The sequence below is a fragment of the Phalacrocorax carbo genome, chromosome 9, assembly GCF_963921805.1.
Source record: "Phalacrocorax carbo chromosome 9, bPhaCar2.1, whole genome shotgun sequence".
In the NCBI taxonomy this organism is placed as follows: Eukaryota; Metazoa; Chordata; class Aves; order Suliformes; family Phalacrocoracidae; genus Phalacrocorax; species Phalacrocorax carbo.
Window position 1 is genome coordinate 16,234,327 of NC_087521.1, and position 21,083 is coordinate 16,255,409.

At 38.7% G+C, this 21,083-nt stretch overlaps 1 long non-coding RNA gene across 1 annotated transcript in view; it reads left to right on the top strand.

The window, feature by feature from the left end:
• LOC135315015 (uncharacterized) overlaps positions 1-3,361 on the top strand; it is a 334,179-nt gene extending 330,818 nt beyond the window's left edge. The window contains exon 12 of the long non-coding RNA XR_010374447.1: positions 222-3,361. This is a non-coding gene — a long non-coding RNA (uncharacterized LOC135315015). The remainder of the gene's footprint in view (positions 1-221) is intronic.
• The last annotated feature ends 17,722 nt before the right edge of the window (positions 3,362-21,083 follow it).

Here is a 21,083-nt window from a genome sequence, read left to right on the forward strand (position 1 = left end):
CTTAGCACCTTGTTCTCCTTTCTATCTGGTTGATTCAAAACATAATGTTAAAACTTTAGCAGAAAACCCCAACAGTAAATACAAAATTTATGCTTGGATGCATAAATTGCCAAATAGATATTGAGTATTAATGATGATTTAATGTATTATTACTGTGATGTGACACAGTTTGATTGTATAAATGTCCTTAAAATACCTTCCAATTGCTTTTTTTTCATCAGGACGTGAGGCAGACACGGGATCAGAAAAGGAAGCAGAAGTATTAGTGGCATGGCTGGAATACTTCAGATTATGAGAAATAATTTTGTGTTATTTGTCTTCAAAATCCACACTAAATATTTTCCCTCTCTTATTTCTTCACATCCCTTTTAAAAACATTTCTGAAGTCCCCAAGGTTGAGGATATGATCATGTCAGCACTCATAACCTTACCACAATGACTTCAAACAGGAATTACCACCACAAATGAGAAGCAGCTATGGACTTTGACAGCATTTGCACTGGAATACCAACCAACCAACCAAAAAATGCATTTGCACAACCCATCAATTAGCCAGTTCTGCTGTACATTGCAGTAGACTACAAGTCTACGCCTAGGCAACTGATGCATCTCTGCTGGTGGGACTCACAAGTTTTCATGCAACGTCTGCCTTGTCAGCTTGTATCAAAAAAAAAAAAAAAAAAAGGCTTGAAGATGGACAAAAGCAAGAAAACAAATAAGTAGCAGGTAAAGCCCCTGCCTTTGAATTCAAGCCTGACTTGGCTAATGACTTTATGTTTGGTTTCCAACAAAACACCACACTATGCTAGTTCTCAAAATTTTATTTGCAAAGTAGAGTTAATGTAACTTTCTTAGCCCATTGCCAAGCTGTGAAAAACATGTTCCATTGCTCTAATGATGATGATGAAATAATATTTTTAAGGGAGAAATCATGGAAGTCTTCATAGCACTTGAAATTTTTTTTTTTGTATTATTATAGAAGCAAAAAATACCACTTTCATGATTTGAATTATTTTGATTCAACTGCAATGGAATTTTAGAGGGAAACATTGCAATAAAAAAGGAAGATTCAATGCTCCTCTCCTCCTGCTCCAAACAAAATGACATTACAAAGATACACCAAGTGAAAGGAGGTAATGCAGCTAGAAATTTCCAGAGGCACTATGCGTGTTTCAGGGGACTAATATTTCTTCTGTACATTCTAAACAGTGACTAAAAGTGCATGTAAGATCTCCTTTGCTTTTTCAAGGAGTGTGAAAATCACATCCTTAAAGTTTTCTAAATCATGGTCCTAAGATCAGTTGATGGCTTTTCCTTCATTTGCCCCAACCATAATTAGTTTATTGACTAGAATAATGCCACTGGTGATTGCCTTATAATTTCTTTTAATGAAAAGAAAACCTTTTAGTTAACAATGGAAATAGTTAATCTCCTTTAAAGAAAGGACTAGAAAGGAATAAGTTGTTTGCTCATGAATTGTAAAAAGGTAAAAAATAAATAACAGGCTCTGAAGTAAATCTGGAAGGGAAGGCAAATGCTATCTTCCTCCTCAGTCTTCAAGATTACTGTCTTTTGTGTACAAATAATTTATGCCAACTTTCTGGTAAAAACATCATTCAGACAACTTGCGTTTTGGGTAAGAATCAAGCTAAAAGGATTCATTCAGTCTGATTTGGTAAATCAAGTGCAGAAGGTGCTTAGGAAATAAGTTGCACCTCTCACTTGTCAGTTTAGCTTCTGAAGCCTCATATGCTTAAGAGATAAGTTAAAAGCTACACTCCTGATTTAAAACTATTTAAATGGTTGCCACAGATTCAGAAGAAGTTTGGGTCAGGCTTTAAGACCAGCACCCTTATTTAAGCCATATAGTGGTATTTTCCCTCTTGGGTGGCTACGGTGATGCTCAGGATTAAGAGATATTCAAGCTGCAGAACCTGGCTGGGGTACAGGGCTGTCCTGGAGTTGGACTAACTGGTTCTGGATAAAAGAAAAATTAACCCCAAAATTTCTATGTCCTGGTCAGGTTTAATATTCATTCCCCTTCTTTTCTAATTATGCAGCTGCATCTTCTTTTCTCCTAGGCTTTCTTGGGTTGATATGTAAGATAGCTGGCCTGAACTAGAACTAGTTCTAGTCCAGCTGAAGGGAGTGTTAGAAATTTCATTATCAGACTTCTTTTGTTCAAAAGGCAAATTGGGTCAATTTGTGCAGTCTGTTTCAGGTCTGTAGGCACAAAAATTCTGAATAGATTTGGCAAAACCAGTAAGTCCTATCTCATGAGTACTTTTTATTCCAGAAATTGAGAAGTACTGGGGACTCATGAATCTGCTAGAGACTTTGCTGCTCGGAGGAGCTAGGTTGTCTGCAGAAGGGGCTCAGGTAACTGTGTCAGTATTAAACCCTAAAAATAGAGAAAAGTTCAGATAGGTTGCTTTTCCCAGAATGAGGATGCAGAAATCTTTCCTTCTGTAGATCAGATAGAAATACAAGTGGATCCTTCCACCAAATACAGAAGACTTGTTTCCTCCACAAGTTTTTTTTCTTTGATTAGAATGGCAAATGGAGGGGAAAAGACACTCTTAGAAGGCAATACTAACAGGTATCACTAGCCCTGAGCCCTTTTTTGTGATGAAAGTCTGTTTGGTTTCCATGTTTGGGCCAAGTTCTTTTCTATACTCACATGATAACATGAACCATTCTGACCTCAATTCATCAGTTAATGGGGCTGTACAATAAAGTGAAATTCTCCAACAGAGAATGCTACAACCACTGTTTGTGATGTGCAATGCTATGGCTTATTCTCTGTCGTCAAGCAGAGAAAGGGATGAACTCTTCATCTCATCTGTAGGAAGCAGGATGCTTGGAAGCCTCTGGTAAATCATTTATTTTGATGATCTCGCTTTTATTTGAGCCTGCAGCATTTGATATTCTCCAGTTACCTTCTTACTGAACACTGTTGAGGCTGTGAGTGAATTGCCATTCATATATATATAGTGATGTGTTTCTGCACTTGTGTAGCATCTGCCAACAAGGATCTCAAAATACTACACAAACTTTAATGAGTAAGGTTTCACAACACTCCTGGGGGACCCAGTTTGATAGATAAGGAAAGGAAGATGCAGAGAAATCAGTAGATGCATATTCAGATCCCTGCCTCCACCTGCATATATATTTTGCAAACTTTTGTTTGTATGTAAAGAAAAAATTCAATACTCCTAGAAATGCAAATTGAAAGTTGAAAGTTTACAGGTTCCTTTGGGAGAAAATGATTTTGTGAGTGTACATTTCAGCATTAAGGCGTTCAGAAATGTTCCAAATTTTTTGAGTAGGCATACAGGTATTTGCAAAACAAAACAGAAAATCCTGAGTGCACTCAAAGACTTTTTTTTTATGCACACCTGGAAGCTGATTTGGGGCTGACAGCTGTCACATAACTGAGAGAAACATGGCCACATGTTCAGCAAGAGAACAGGGCTCACTGGGAGAAACCACAATGGCTTGAGACAGTCTGTTTTAAATTAGCAACTGTCTTTTGCGGTGGTCAAGGCTCCTCGGAAAATTGCTACTCCAGTTTAGTCATTGAGATTTTTATGGTACTGAAGCATACACTATTTTGAATTATTGGGGCAATAGTTTTCCCTTAAATAGTCACCTGTGTGTCTCCTGGGGACACTAAGTCTTTCCATTTTCCCACTCCTGCCCCTCCAGGCCTGCTGAAAAGCCCTGGGAACTCCCTGCCTTTCTCCTGGCTGGGGAGTGCCAGAAAGCGCCTAAGTGAATCAGTACCATTCCTAAAAGCAACAGTAGGGGATGCTGTGGGGTAAAAAACCCAATCCTCCTTGCTTTCCCCCACCTCCCAGGGCGTCTCCGGGAAAGCCCGCAGCACTTGCCACTGTTAGGAACAGAAACCCATCACAAAAATCAAACCAGTTGTGTTTTGGGTGAACACAGAGCACTAATTAAAGGGCCATCCAGGTCACTGTTGAATAATTATTTTCCACTTTTATTTCAAATTGGAAATGATAATTTTATTTAATTCCACTGCAAAAAGTGATGCGGAGGAGCCAGGTGGCAAGCAGTTTCATTGGCTTTTTTTCTGATCTTCCAAATGGAAAGATTTGAAAAGTTCAGCACCATGGCAAAATGGATATTTTCCACCTTTGTAGCAGTTAATTAGTTCAGACTGAGGGAGACACATCACATAAAAAAGACCTTCCTCTGGGCATTTACCAAATGTCTGGAATCCATGAACTGACTGTATCTGAGAAGCTAGGACCACATCTAAAAGAAAATCGCTGTTGACAGATTCCTCCCAAAATAATCTCCTGAAAATCTAAGATAATTAGTTATTAGAGTCTACATATTTATAAGTGATTAGGGGTAGGAGAACACGCTCCTTTATCAAGTTCTTATTACTGAAATCTAATTCATCTGGATTGCTGCAGAGGTTTCTGAATGCTTTACTGTTCCTTATCATAATCAGAGATGTGATAAAGCCATTGTAATCCTGAAAGAATCTCCAATAATGGTGTTTGCAGCTATGCCTGGCAGATGAAGGTAATCAAATGCCAGGTTTCAGGGCATAAACTAATTGCCTGCAGAGGTTGGAAGGAAATGTTTCCTTCCACCTGCTGTACTGCAACAGTTATCAAGGTACTTACTGCGTGTTGGAGTGAGATGGTGTCCTAGAATTAAACTTTTCTCTGAAATTTTATTTATTTGCCATTTATTTATTGCCATCTGGCTGGGCACCAGGCCTACTGGACCATGCAACTAACTCAGTATAGCAAATCTTATGGGAAAGTTATTCTATTCAGACATGCAATACAATGTTAATCCTTAGATTTTGACAACAGACAACATGTTCTGACAAAGACTGTCTTATTAACTCTGCTAATAAATGTGTCTGTGCTGAAAAATTACAAATAGATTACCTCAATCCTTGAATACTTAGAGAAGAAATACACATGCATGCAGAGGAACTGCCATGTCCTTTATGAACATTGAGGTGGATTTTTTCACACTGATTTCATATTGCATGCCATGCATGGATGCCACATACTCATGATGACTGGGAAAAACTATACTCTCTTCTTTCCCAGATGGCTTCCCTGTAAATATTTTAAAGACACATCTGCATGGTTAAAAATGCTATACCCCAGCACTTAAACAAATAATAGATCCCATGAATCAAATTTGCTCCTGATATAGGTCCAGCGATAGCAATGCAGTTTAATCAGCCATGCATTTGGATAGCTGATTTGTTCCAGAAGACAAGGCACTACAGAGGAAAATTAACACTCTGGCTCCTTTTAGATGAGTTGAATCTTGTCATCTTAGAAAACCCCCAAGGCCCAAAACCCAGTAACAGTAGAATGACAAGATTTTCTCTTTTGCCATGCTTTTCTCAAGCAGCGATTGATTTACATGCTGATCAAACTTTAGTGCTCCTGCTGCTGCAGACATCAATTTATCTTACCAATTGGCTGTGAATTTCTCCAGAGTTTGTGAAATAGTAGCCATAGGCTAACGTACACACTCTCTTAAATTCCTGTAGTGCTGATGCCTAGCTGGGCTGCAGTCATTGCACTGAAAAGAACATTAGAGCATTTGCTGACTGCCATTAAGTACTCTGGTTATGGTCTGATCTGTCTGATGTATGTTTTCTTTTGTTTATAATATAGATGGTAGCAGGATTAAGACAAACAACAAAAAAAAGGTATTCTTTTTTCATAGCATGTAAAAATGTTCTATTTTATGCTTGACGTAGAACTCATTGCCATATATTGTGTATAACAAGGCTTTGGATAGGCTCATTGGTGGTTTTTAAATCCGAGGCCTGAGTGTGGCTCCCTTTCCTCAAGCTATGTGAATGCTCAAGAGGACACATGATTCAGCAGCTGCCCTGTGTGCACCCCTCCCCTTCCCGCCCAGCTGGCGGAGAGGGACTGCTGGGGAGAAAGGGGTGGAAGAAGAGAAAGAACCTCTCAGGTTGGTGTCTGCTATCATTACTCAATCAATAGTGAAATCGAAGAAGGAAAAGTGAGAGGAAGAAGAATATAAACCAATAATAAGAAAGTTTATGATGGACGATAGTCTGGCTTGGAGCAGAATTCAAACAATATCATATCAGATATTGTTTATTCCAATTAACTTTGTGAGAGGCACATTCAAGCAGATTTAAATGCAGCTCTTAATTGGTGTATTTTCCAGGGCATAGTAGGTGTTTGATCATTTTAGATAACAGAACTGCAGAAGGGAACATTAAATTGACAGAATGCAGAGAGAGAAGATGAAAGCTACATGTGGCATAGAACAATAAACTATTATTACAAATGTTAGTAATTAGATCACTTCTATTCGTTATTGATTTTTTTTCTGTCTTATTATATTTATTTATTGTAATTGGTTTTTGCAGCAGCATTCTCCAAAGTGATACAGACTGATGCCTGATGGTATCTCATTGGTTGTACTGATTTTTTTTGGCACTGGATGGGAAACCAGATGAGTGGCCTTCCCTTGAGGGCTGATCCATGAAGGTCATTCCTCGGCTAGGAAAAAAAGACCGTAGTGCAGCAGACAACTTTGCTAGTTGCATGCTTACCCTGGCAATCACAAAGTAAGTGTTTGGCTTTAAGTGCATACTTATGTGCTATTGACTTTGAGTAACTCAAGGTTAAACACGTGCTAAATGCTTTGCTTTGCATGCTGAGTCTGAACCAGAAGGAGGGAGCATGACAGGTTCGTTACTTCTGTTACCAGCCGTACAGTTCCCCCTTCGCTGCTGTGTTATTATTTAGGCCAGCAATGATCAGAACAACCACACTTTCAAGCAGCAATGTGAAGTTCTTTAGGACAGCTCATTACAAACAAGACATGCTTTCACGTGCCTGGAAAATAAAACCTCCCCATTTGCATTTTCCAGAAGGCTGTTTGCTGCAAAAATTTGAAGCAATCCATGGACCTTGCCTGTTGGTACTTACTGAGAACATTAATTGTCTCCAATCATTGTTAGAGCATCTGTTTCACATTTTGACAAGTGCACTTATCTCCTCCTCTGCTCTACCCCTCCCTTTCACATTCCTCGACTAAAGATAATGAATAAATTACGGAGAGATGACAAACGTGTTGATAATCAAGATGAAAAACAAATGAACTGGAAGTGGCTACGTTTCTACAAGAAGCTGTAAATTGCTTTCTTTTTTTTGTGCAGTGACACTTCCGGCTTGGCATCTAAAAATATCAGGACATGAGAAAATCATTAGAAGTTTTCTAAGAGAGGGGGCTTTTGACAGCAAAACCTTCAGGGTCTCTCACCTTGTTGGGGAGAAGATGAGGATTCACGGAGGAAACACAAAGGGCTGAAAGCTGAGAGCCTGGGCAGCTGGAGAGTCAGGATGGTGAGGAGGGAGTTAAAGAGTTTCATTTTAATTAGTATTTAATGACTGGATATTATGCTTACGAAAGCCAAGGGCTGGACTGAGGCAGAAGACAGAAGGCACAATGGAAGCCTTGTTTTTTCCATCTTCTTCGGCAGTCTGGACTGCCTGTGCTAGACCCAGGCATTTTACAGCCCCATTTACCGAAACAGCTTTGCTAGACCAGCGTCATGGTAAGCGCTGGCACGTGCCGTTCGCGCCTGCGCACAAGGCCATGAGAGAGGCCGCCCGCCCTGCCGCGCCGGGCCCGCGGTACGAGCAGCCCCGCGCCGGGCCCGGCCGCAGCCGGCAGCCCCGCGCCGGGCCCGGCCGCAGCCGGCAGCCCCGCGCCGGCCCGGCCGCAGCCGGCAGCCCCGCGCCGGGCCCGGCCGCAGCCGGCAGCCCCGCGCCGGCCCGGCCGCAGCCGGCAGCCCCGCGGGTGCCGTGCGGCGCCTCTGCCGCACTGGGCAGCGCCAGCAGCCTCCCGGCCCCTGCCACGCTTCCCTCATGTAAAATGTGTTCATCTGATTCGTGTCAATGTGGAACAACGCTAGAGTCACACGGTGAAGCGTGACCTCCTAGCATTTGACCGTTCTGTTTGTGCTTGTGTAACCGAGGGCCGTTCAATTGACTTGTTAACTGTCTTAATGGTTGGAATGTTGATTGGCGATTTGGGTTGATGGTGAAGACAAAAGCGTGACCCAAAATTGATCAGATAACTGGGGGGGCTGGCGCCTGAGATGGTGCTTGGGCCAGTCGGGAGGGCGTCCTCCTAAAAAGATACAATTCAGTTGACCTTCAAGGACTAACAGTGGAAACACCCTGCTGCAAAGGGGAGTGACCAAAAAGACTTGCCCCCCACACCCGTAAAAAGCATGCGGGCTAATCTACATGGCAAGCGTGACTAATTTAACTACGGCTGACCAACGGCAAGTGGGATGCTTATCACTGACCAATGAGTGTAAACTTAGGCGTGTTTTTACTAATTGTTATTAATTAAGTAACTGAATATAAACCCTGTAATTTTGTATGACGGTATGCACGTTAGGCGGAAGGATCCCCCGTGCATCCAGCGCTGCTTGCTTGTCTCTATTCAATAAATTGTAAACTTTGAAATTCCGTTGAAGGCTAAATTAATTATAACACCCAGTAAAACCGCATTACCTACTAGCTTAAGCGCATCAGGTTGTTTTAACCTTCACGCTCCTGATGTGTTTAATGGACTTGAGTACTGCTCACCTTCTGTTTTCTCTGCTATTCCAGCCGTAGGGTCTGCCGACAGCCCAAACAGTGCAATTCTCCCCTTATCTGCAGCTTTATTCTTCTTATCAGCAGCTGAATCTGCTAACAGTTCCTCTGAAGTTACAAAAGAAGCGATATTGGTGTAGTTTCACGCCTCCTTAGGACAGGAGTATGACAGCACTAAAGAAGAAGGAGCAATGTATGTGCTGTAAGACCATCTTTGGCACCTGTAAATTGGAATAAATTTGGGCTTTTCAGCAAAATCATGGTAGTTTATATGTTTCTTAACATGGTTGATTAAGAATATGTTGAAAATTTGCATAGTCATATTAGGATTGCCAGCCTCTGCATTTTAATCAGTCTCTTTTGATCTGAAAAAGGATGCACTGCACAGCTAAATAATTAAATCAAATTAAACGTTATTTACCTAAAAGTTTGCAGAATACCTTTTGCCAGAACATGAAGGGCTGAGAAGTGGATTAATCTAATTCATCTTCTCATTTTAAAAAACCTCATGAACTTATGGCATTCTGGTTCATTAAAATTCAAAGCTGGATGAATATGGAATAACTTCAGCTCCCTGTATTTTTATATTTGAAGAAGACTGAGACGTATGTAGAAAACAATCCCTTCATAAATAAATTGTGCTGTTATTCTAATACAAGTAGGTTTTTTTCTGCAGTGTGGTAATTACTTGGGGTGGGCACAGTGATGGGGATTATTATAATTAGCATTTTTCAGCATTGTGCCATTTTACAACACCATTGCCAAGCTCCTGGGGGATATACTTCTAAGTATCATCAACCTCATTACACAGATGAGTAAACTCAGGCAAAGGTGAAGTAACTGCTCCCTTACAGCAGAAAAAGCCACTGAAAGAATTCGTCTGGGGACTTTACAACTCAAAGTGTAATATTTTCTTCCAGGCTTGGAATAGGTTAATTAACTTTCAAGTTCATTAGGGACTCAAGTCTGTAATTTGAAGGCTATTCAGTTGCCAATGTGGCATGAGTGGATGGTCTCTCTCTGGTTCCTGTTGAACTCATACCTGCTGCTCAGAGGAGCCTCACTGCTGGCAGGCGCAGACCTCTGCAGACCTCTTTCCCTTCCTGTATGGGAACTGTTGTCACCCTGGGACACCTACTGCTGCCTTTGGCTGAAGTGACATTTTTATAAGTCAGATATGGGAACTAAAAGATTCCACCAATTTTCACCAGTGTAGGCTTCCCTCTGCCCCAGGTCACCACTCCTTCAGCGGCGTGTTTCAGACTTGGCAGTGCATCTAATTCATCACCTTTCAGGTTTTAACACAGAACTCCTTCCTCTGTAAGTCTTTGATGGGGACAGGGGTGTCAGTAATAGCCTTCATCCACAATGTTAAGAGCTAAGTGTAGACATTATTCTAAACACATGGTGGGTCTCCAAGAGATCAGTGTGTTGCTCTGTGCCCTGGTGGCATTGCTTGAGAGCATTCCTGCCTGGGACAGAGACACCGTGTCACTACACTGGCTCTTGGGAGATGTTAGGTGGGATATTTAGCAGAGGCAAAGATCAGTGCTGACAAGGGATGTTGTTCCAGGTATAAGGGAACTAATTGGGTACGTGATCATAAAACACCTTATCCTCAACCAGCGCCTGGTGCTGCAGCAGCGCTCTGGGCATGGTGCTTGTTTTACAGAGACCAGCAACCAGCTCTGCCAAAGCACAACAGCCTGATAGATGTTGCCCTTTCAATCCTCTTTTTCATTGGAACAGCAATGAAAAATCACTTCATGTGGAGAGCTGTGAGCCATGATAACACAGTGTCGATTATTAATACAATGAAGTATCAGCAGAAGAAGCCTCCAATCACCCTTGAATTCTGACCAGGTCCAGAAGTTTCAGATAAGACTAAACACTTTTTCTTTGAGATTATCCCCTTGATATCCAGATCAAGGGGGTTTCCTAGAAAAACAGGAACTTTAGATTCCTCATTTGAATGCAGTATTTTATGCTTTTAAGGTTCAAAAATACTACTATAATATGCTCTCCTCCCCACCCCCCACCCCCCAATTAATTTACCTTAGGATATTACACAGTGAGGATGGCATTTCGTTATGGATTTTTTTGCTCCATAGTTCCCTGCTACTCAAATATTTTTCTCCTGTACCTCTTAGGAACATATAGGAAGCACAAACTCCATTAAAATAGGTTAACCAAACATGATTAGATCAAAAGTTGTTTTCACATGAAAAAAAATACAGAGGATCTCTTCTTCCCTTTCTCTATGAAGTAAGAGTTCAAAGAAGCTGTACTTTCAGATACTATAATTAGGTTTGATTTAAAAAAAAAATAAACTCTTTAATCTTAATTAATATAAAGCTTTCTTGAGAAAATTTCAAATGCATAAAAGAGTGATTTTCTTTTCATTTTAAAAAGCTTCTCTTTAATTTAAAAGTTAAAAGGCCTTTAAGGCCAATGTTAGCAATGGGAGCACAGCTGAACTTGTTTGAGAGAGAATAACTCTAGTATCAGGAACTTATTAGAGAGGAAGAATAGTTCAATGGGTAAGAAGCTATCTTTGGACTCACAGAACAGTGAAGTTTCTTTAGAGAATACCAAATTAATGAGAAGCAATTTTCAGGACCTAAGAGTGGGTGTAGGTATAGCTTCCTGCTCTAAAATGGTTTCAGAAAATAATTTTAAAAAAAGGTCAAAATAGTTCATTCTGATAATTTTCAAACAAAATGTTTTGGCATTTTAAAATGATGTTTTTGTTTTGAATTTTAAAATTAGCTGAAGTCATAAAACATTGTAAATAAACTTTTCTTTGGCTGAAAAATTGGTTTTCCAGTTGAAAGGAAGGTTTGTGTCAGCAAAAGGAGTGCTTTGGCTCAACACACATGCTGCACACCCCTCTGCATCCCTGAAAGCCTTTAACAACTCTTTTTACTATCAGGATAAACTGAAAAATGTGTTCAGTTTTCCAACTAAAACATCCAGTGTTTACATAACAGTTTTTTAGGAGCTTGAGATTTAGTTTCTGGCTCTGAGACAGAATTCCTGGATAATCTTGCAGTCTTGGACCTAGATTTGCAAGAGGATTCACAAGAAACTTATATCAGATTTAGGTGACAGCTAAAAATCTAATCAACTATATCTAATTCTAGAGGTACTGAAAGTCCAAGAGTGCCTTAGTTTTTAAATGGTGTTTTCCTAAGTGCTCAAACTCTGTTTTTGTAGATGAGCAGAAGTGCTGCACTATTGGTTAGGCTAAAAGTCTGTCTTCTCTATTAATGTAGCATCACCTTGGGACTCTGTCTCACAGTTCTCTAACTTGTTGGATTTGCTCTGGAAAGCATTCTCGAAGAGCACATTTACTGATTGTCCTCCAGGCAAAAATGTAGTGCAGCTCCTGTTTTCCTTGAAAACACAGATGAAGTTTTCCTGCAGGAGACTGCCTCCTTTTCCACCTGTGTGGGTGTTTGGGGTCCCAAGGAACAGAGGATCAATGGGGTGCCTCTCTGTTCTCTGTCCAGAGGAATAAAACTCAGAGGAGGTTTGTGTTCACAGGAAGATTTCATGGAGAGTTCTTGTGTGATTTGATTATAGTCGCACAAAGAAAGGGAAAAAATTAAGTCCTTGATTTTATCAACAGATTTTCCCTATTCAGCAGATATGAAGTAACATGCTTTGAATTTGCAAATCTAATCCTTTTCAGACTGTGATGCATGACGCATGTGCTCAGGGCTTTTTCGCTAAGGATGTGAAAAGTCCAGGCTCAGTAGTTTCTCTTTAGAGGGCTCCCATCCTTATAAAGCTTCTGCCTCCATGGCAGTACCTTAATTCCCAGGCTATATTCTGGCAGGAGACTACTCTTCAGGGCACCAGGGGAAGATCTTTGTGAGGGATTTGAGGCTCAATGACCAGCAAGGGACAAGGGGAGAATTACTGCACAGACTAATGTTAGAGGAGTTCTACATCTTTACACCACTCCAGAAGTATTTGTGTACTACACAAACGTGCATGAATAGTCTTTGTAGCAAGGACTTCCTCTGCTAGGTGTCCCTTGAACTGTGGCCATCGCCTCCTGACTACTGAGTGCACAAAACTCTGCTGCACTAATAGCGGGCAGCTGACTTGGTTGCAAAGAAAGGTGGATTCCTGAGAAACCAAGGTATCCATAGTTCACCAGAGGTTCACCAGTATTCTACTCTCTTACTGCGTGGAGCCTTTGAAGGTCAAGACTTGCTCAACATTTATGCTGATGGAAGGACTACCAAATCAGATTAGTTTGGACTTTTTGGCAGTGGATATTGTATTCCACCTACAGGGGAAAATGGAGTCATTTTCAGTGGAGAAAGGTAAGAAACGGCACTCTTTCATCTGTCCTGCCCATAAAATATGGAAAGCATTCACCGTGTCCCCAGCAGGGCATCTTCTTTTGGTTTTGTGCAGTAGGAAAGTAGCAGAATTCAGGAATCTGACTAATCATCCTGAGTGACAGAATAAACTTAATAATTTGTTCTCTTCAGACTCAATTTCATTCCTGTGAGGCTACTGGAAAACATTCACTGAACTTACCAGAGAGTGGTTACAATTCTTAGTATTCCATGTCATTCAGACTCTTCAATAGCATTTGTATTTTTCAAATTGTGTTAATCTAGAATATGGTTTATTTTTACAAAGATTTCATTGTTTATAACTTTACAGGTTTATTTCCTCTATTTTCCTGTTAATCCAGAGGAAGTAGCAGTTCACTGTTCCAGGAAAATAAAAAAGAGAAAAAGAAAAGAGAGTAATATAAAAAACGAACAGTCAGTGTTATTAAAAAGTCAGTGTTTGCTATGACAGAATATACAACTATTTCATACATGAAATGTAAGAAGATACTGAAATAATCATGGTAAGAATACTTAAAACTAATTTGACATGCATAAGTGATGATAAGTGTACGAATGGACTATACGTAACAGCAATATTTGTGTGAAGGTTTCTGTCTCCAGTGTATACCTGAGGAAATCTTCACATTTTCAGGTAACTCTTCACCTGAAATTTGCAAACTATGCACAGCAGTAATGGCTGTGGAACGCATGTCTTGAACATGAGCCAGTTTATTGCCCATTGTGTAACATGAGTGTTTCCACCTCGTCTCTACATGAAAGTTTCAATTTCCTAACCTCAGCTTTCACCTGGGGACATAAAAATGTAGTTTTTGGATTTGGCAGGAATAATTTTTTTTTTTTTAATATGCTAACGCTAGGAAACTGTGGTAGCAGGCTCAGATATAATCTTGCATGGATATAAATATGTAACTGTTCAATTTACAAACATGTTTAGGAACATTTGTAAAAAAAAGGCAGGCCAAGAAGAGCAGCAGCTGAGAACTTGTCCCTAATAAAGTTTATCTAAATGTTGTATTTGAAGCATTTCTTCTGTCAGCATTTCTCCTTACACAATTACTGCATAGATATTTTCACCAGTTCAGAGATCCATCCCTAGATAGTTGCCTAGCTATTCTAATCAGGAAAGACATATTTTGCTTTCAAAATATTTTCTATCTCCAGGTAGTTCTGGCATCTTTGTGGAGGGATATCTTCATTTAGATGGTGGGCAACATGCTTTGTGTGGCTTCTAGATCGTCAATCTCTGACAGAAGAAAATTCAGGTTAGTATCTCACCATTCGTGTCTAATGCTGTAAATGATCTTTTTGCCATATGCAGCTGGTGATTTTCATTATTTAAGCAGGAAGAAAACTGCAGATAATCTGTCTGAGAGCTGCTGAAATCTTCTTGTACATGTCAGAACATGCCTCAGTGACCTTCCAGAAGAGGAAGACAGTAGAGTACTAACACAGAGTCATTAAAGCTCAGTGTCTTGTCCACTGGACAGGTAATTGAGTCCAATCTTTCACATTTATGATCACCTGGTAGGTAGTCATGATGAGATACATACCCGGTGTTAATCTCTGCTAACATGTTAAACAGTAAACAAGGCACATAGTCTTGTTTAGTCTTAGACAAAATAGTCCCATCTGAAAACATTGACTTAAATTAATTTACTCAAATTAAATTCAATTAAAATATAAAAGTTAAGCAGAACCAAAACAAGCTCAATGTCCTAGAAAGACAGGAACTATTCTTCTTTACAGTGCTCTCTTCAGGAAGGATTTGGGAGAAGAGGCAGCCTGAGGCATGATAATCTGAAAAGACCTAGGAATTGGTGCACTTGAGATGAAATGGAAAGAAAAGACCCCACCTGTGCACAGCATACAGCAGGAAACCTTTTTCTGCAAGAAATTTTAGCATAAAAATTGAACAAGGCTGAAAGACAAAACTTCTCAGCTCAGAAGAGGTCCTGTTGGGAAACATGATGATGTGGAAAATGTTTATATGGCATTTATGTCCATTATGGCTGTTCTGGGAAAAAAGAGAAGCTTTCCCTCTCCAGGGCTGCCCATAAAGCATGCTTCACCTGTATACTGGTGGCTTGAAATTAAAACAAAATGCCTCATCAGTTAGAAATAACACCATACCACATTGTCAGTGACTAAATTCCTGTTGTTAGGTCTCAGTGTGAAGTATATTATATTTTAATTACATTCAGTGTATGATCCAGGTTTAGTAGGGCAAAAGAAACATAAAATCCTAGGACAAAGCTATTTAAACAGAATAATCTCTGAAGTTAATTATACATAATAGCCAGTGAGGGGGATGATTTTCCATTTCTTAATATTAACCAATGAATACCTTCTGGCATGATTTTCCTATTTAAAGTAGAAAATATTTGAAAGTGTGATCTTTAGAAGAGACTATGTTGCTACAGCAGACATAATAATTAACATTTATATAATGCTTCATAATGCATTACAAATTTATATAGTCATTTTAATATGTATTATATATCTTTATTAAAAATTTTAAGCACATATTACTCTTTTTTTTTTTTGCTAACATTACCTTTGCTAATAATACCTGTTAGCTGTACTTGTTAACAGTACTTAAATGAGGTACCAACAGATTTTATATCCTTTTTGACTTTTTTTTTTCTCTTCAACTTTTTCAGTGTTTTCAAAAAATTTTGGGCTCGCCAATTCACTTTTGTTAGGTGGTGAATTCTACTTTGATTTTTTCTAATGGGAAAAAAGCACAACATATTTTAAATGACTAAAAAATGAGAGAAATCTGAAAAGATGAAAAGATCTTTGTCCATCTTCTCTCCTTCTCTTTTCCCCTTCTTAATAGCATCTGAAGGGTTTTATTTAAATGCCATAAGCATGTTTGAAATTCAGATTCAAAATATTGTTTGACTGTTTGTTTTGTGATTTTTAGTAATGTGTGGAACTTACAAACTTAGAAAATAATTGAATCAGATACTAAAACTTGGCTGCAAAAAAGGCTGGATAATGTTTTGCATTTTCAAAGTGAAAACTTTTGGCCATTCACTTGAAAGTAATGTCTTGAGAGTAAATGCAGTTTTGTTTTAGTTTTAAATAGAGACATGTGAAAACATTGTGTCAAAAAATGATGGTTTTATAGAGAAATTATTTCCACTGGCAAATTTGGATCACAATCAAAATTCATAACTCAATTCTGTTCCCAAACAGAATATTTCTGTCAGGAGTAATCTAAGTTTACTGTCACCAGTCATATTTTAGCATGCTTCCAAGAACGGGCATGTTCAGAGCCATTTGTGGGGAAGCTGTGAAAGATAAAAGGAGAGTAAGCCATGTAGCCAACTGATCATTTGTTGAAATTATGAGGGAATGTTTGACCTCAATTTGCAAGGTGGAATTAGTTCAGAACTGTGCCCTTTGTTCTGCAGAATGGAGTCTTTCATGTATATATAAAAATATATTTGCTTTTGGAGCCTCAGTTTGTGAAAGCAGGATTTCAGACTTGTTGAGCAGGTGGTCCAAATTCTGATCGGATTTACCTCAAAGTAAAATCAACAATACATCCCCTTATCTTACCAGAATGGTTCTGGAAATGTTTAAACATTGATAAATGTCGAGTTTTCCTTTGTTCAATTTGAAACACACAATTTTGCTAATTTTTTGATAAATAAGGAAAAGTGACATGTTATCAGATAACATTTTTCTCCAGAAACTTCATGTCTTGAGTAGCTGACTTTGTGCCACTGCCATTACCAATACGAAGATATTCAAATAACATTTTTATCTTAGATCAAAAAAGCAAACCCAAGCACACTCCAGGATTGACATCCTCTGGAACAAGACATTTCCTGAGGGAAATAATGATTGGAGGAGGTTACTGGCCTGGGGCAAAGCTTCCAGCGTTCAGATTTCCCAACCAGTCATCGGCTTCCAGGTAAAGCCTTTTGCTTTGTTCAGTATTTGTCAATCCTTACTCTGCATATTCCCTTTATGTCTTCAGTATAGTTTTTTCTTGACAGGGGTTATCTGCTGTGCATTTTAGCTATCAGTTAGCAGGAAAGACACAGTTCTGAGGATTATGATGCTGTATCTTAAGCTGTACTATTTTAATATGGATTTTTAAGTTTATTATTGTTGCTTTTCCTGAGTGGTGGTGTTATTCATATTTCAATATGCATTGCATTGATGTCCGAAGTCTGAATTGAGCTCTCAGTTGCCTTTTGCTAGACATTCTAAAAAGATGGTAGGAAAAATCCGCAGTCTCTTATCTTCTTACAGCTGAGGGTTAAGGAAACTGTTCACCCTTAAGACAGTACTTGTAAATATATCTAAACTTAAAGCACATGCTTAAGGTCTGCTGAGAACATGGATAAGCTATTTGCTAAAGACAATTTCCTCTTCAGAAGTTTGGCCTTAGATGGTTAAATATATGTCAGTTATCTGTGGAATGCTATTGGAAGTCACTTCACTGGGAAATGATGAGTATTTATTTAAAAGAGTTGATCGGTGACTTCATTTTCAATTTCACTACATACTCTTTTTCAAAAAGTCATTGAGTATATTTTCAATTATTACAAAGTTCTTGCAAGCAAAAGTTTTCCAAACCAAAATTAAAAGAAAGCAATCAAAATCTAAGATAATGTATTAACTAAAAGGCTACTTAATAATACCTTTTTGCATTAACATATATTCTTGGGTACCCGAACACCCAAATTTTAAATTTTTGTTTTCATTTCTCACTTTCACATACAGTGAATAGAAGGATCTCATTTTTAAACCTGAACTACCTTATAGTGTATTAAGAATATTATTTTCATTAACTGACAGAAGTCTGGCCTATGTTAACAAGAAAATGAGAAAAAAACTGTACAATCAAAACCTGTCCCTTTGTAATATATGCTGAGGCGGTGTCAGCCCTCTGATCTGCTTTTTGTCTAACTTGTAGGGTTGCCTGTCAGACTCAGTACATATAAAGTAGGTGTCCAACCATGATTATGTTAATTTTGTGAATAACAATCCTTAGGAACCAGAACCTTGCACCTTTAGATTCCAATTGTCTTAAGTTCAGTTCCGTTGCTGTAATGCAGACTAACTTTTCCAACAATCATGCACAATATGCTCAATATTAAAAAAAACCTCTGTGAGTATTTTGATTTTGGGTCATGGTGACAAAATCCCATTAATGAAAAAAGAAAACAGGGAGCAAAACTTATAGGTAGAATTTTCTTCATCACTGAATTGCTTAGCAAAACTCTCACCGGCTGCAGCAAGGTAAGGATTTTATCATGTTTTCCTGTGAACATTGATTATGTGTAGCATAGTCTGGCCACTGTTGAAAATAGTATTTTTGTTTCACAATCCCAAAAAATCCTATTCAATGAGTTACTCTACCTGCAGTTCTTCATCTTGGTTGGTCACTGAAGAACTTGTTCTCAAGGCACATTAACGATTTGTAAAAAGCTAACACAAAAATGTCAGTGTCATCATGGTAACAGACAAGGATAATTACAGTCCAAAACATAAAGTTTTCTCTTTTTTAAACTTAGTTAGCTTAGTTTTCTCTATTTTGTAAATGTGGTTCTCTGAGAATAAAAAACACAGGTCAGTTTCCCAAGAAGTTAATTAAAACTACAAGACAAACCATTGTGTTTGCTAACTGATAGAGCATTGCATCAGATTTACTATTATGGAGTCCTTAGAAATGAAATATATTCTCAGACATGTTGTAGCAGTCATTTTTGTTAGAAATAGATAAGAATTTACTGATGAGGCGAGAGGGAAGAGGAGAGACCAAATAATAAAATGCCATTTAATCAGAAATAACTTTTTTACTGGAGCATTCATGAGAGCCAGGCTAATCTGAGTTTGCTTTCTTTCACATTCTGACTGAAGCAATTCTTATTGCTCTTTCAAAGATTAATAAAGCATAATGAAGTTCTCAATTGACTTCTGGACTGCTTATCTCACTCTGTGACTAGAGACAGAGCCTAGGTGCCTAAATTCAGTTTCTCTTCAAATGATGAATTTCAGCTGCAGTTAAGAACAGCAATAGTAAGTCTGTTCAGTTAAATATTTGTCTTTTTGGAAATAATTATCAGATACATGTCATTTCAAGGTATTAACTCACAATTTTGATAAAAGGATAGGAAGTACTGACACTTTGTTAAAAACAAATGTATAAATGGACAAGAATGCTGGCTTCTTAACAATTCGGTTCTGTCAAGGTACAAGAGTAGACACTCTGACAGCAATGAAGACGCTGACTTCCCTAAGGTCCTTCTGATCTTCTTTGCCCTCTAAAAGCGCTGCTTACGAAAATGCACCTTCGATCAATCAATGAGTAGATTGATTCGTTCCCACTCCTCCCCATACATGAAATGATCTTTCCAAAGAGTGACAATTCAATAATTGGATTAATTTCATCATTATCTCCTCCATGACGGGTGGTAAAATACCACTGCTTTAAGTGGGCGACCAAAAATGTGAAGAAATAAAACTAGGACTGTATCGTAAAAAGTACTAATGACCTACAAATTAATCAGTGCCAGTGCTTCCTTTGCAACGCTGGGGTCTAATTCATTCAAGCCAATAGTTACTGAAAATAAATTTCTAGGATATGCAGCAATGAAAAGGCTGCAGCATGTCTCATTTTCCCACATAGCTTATCCATAGCCACACCTCCAAAGAAAAGTATGACATTGCACTGCATGATGATGTCATGAAAAAGAATATTAACACTTCCCTGCCTTTTATTTTCTTTTTAAATTTGAAAAAATATCTTTAATGTTTCCTTTGTGTCATTTTGAACTTCGAAATTGTTATTCCCCTGGGATGAGTTTTGTTGCTCGTGAAAGAAATGCGTGTGCTGACTTGCATTACACGGAGCCATACGCAGAAGCTCCCTTCCTGCTGTTTCCATGCAAACAACCACCCTGCCTTTAGAAACTTATCCAATTGAGGATCAAGGTGGAATGGTTTTGTGAAGTCATTTTACTGTTTGTGTCTGCAGAGGAGAGCAGGAGGTGGTTCTCTTCCCTCACACGAGATGTTCAGCTGTGCACAGATGGGACAGCCTAACGGGCAAAAGTCTGTAGAAATTGTTGCTTTTTCTCACATCCTAGACAAGGAATAGGAAACAGAATGGAGAAGGGAAGGAAAAATAGACTGAACTGGAAATCAGGAAGCACCTCAGTGTCTTTTTCAGGGTTCTTTCTGACATGCACATACCATATTTGGTCCTTAAATAATAATGTAGCTCTACATGTTAAAAAAACCCACAAACCTAACTTGCAAATCAATTACTTTTTGCTGTACACTTTTTAATCTAAAAATATCACACACTGCATCAAATGCTTTTCCTTAAAAAAGGGACAAAGTTCATAGGAAAACTGTAATGTATTGCATTTAACTTCCTGTTACCTAATGTTGGATTATTTGAGTACCCAATCTGCTAAAGAAACTCACAGGCCGTTCTGCTGTATTTTACTATAGAACAACCAAATAAGTGCTTTAATTACAGAGTTACCTTAGGGTAAGAGCAAGCCTTGGAGCAGTTTCTGGCTCTGTGTTCACTGGTAGGCTTTCAATCCCCACTACACAGAGAATGTGATATTTAAGGATATTTGTTGGGCACATAATACAATTTTGGCTTTGAATCCATGCTTGAATCATAAAATTTACTTTTCTTCCTGCAACTATAGTGATTTTGGCTTGGGCCTATTTGTACTCAACACTGAAAGTTTTGGATTGCAATATGGTTTCCAAACTCTATTTCTTACATTTTCTTTTGATCTAATCTCTTGCCTTATCAGATATAACACTTAGGCTTCTATTCTCCTGGGCAGCACTGCTGAAAAGATGAGTCACTGCCCTAGATCCTCCTTCCCACTGATTATCTCTGTTGCTTCATCTTCTTTGCAGTCCCAGGACCCATGCATCTGTGCAGTGTAGAGTTGAACCTGGCTGAGAACTAACCAACAAACCCCCAATACTCCATGCTGTTGCCAAGGCCTAAACATTCTTTCTGTTAAATGAGTGTTGTGGAGTG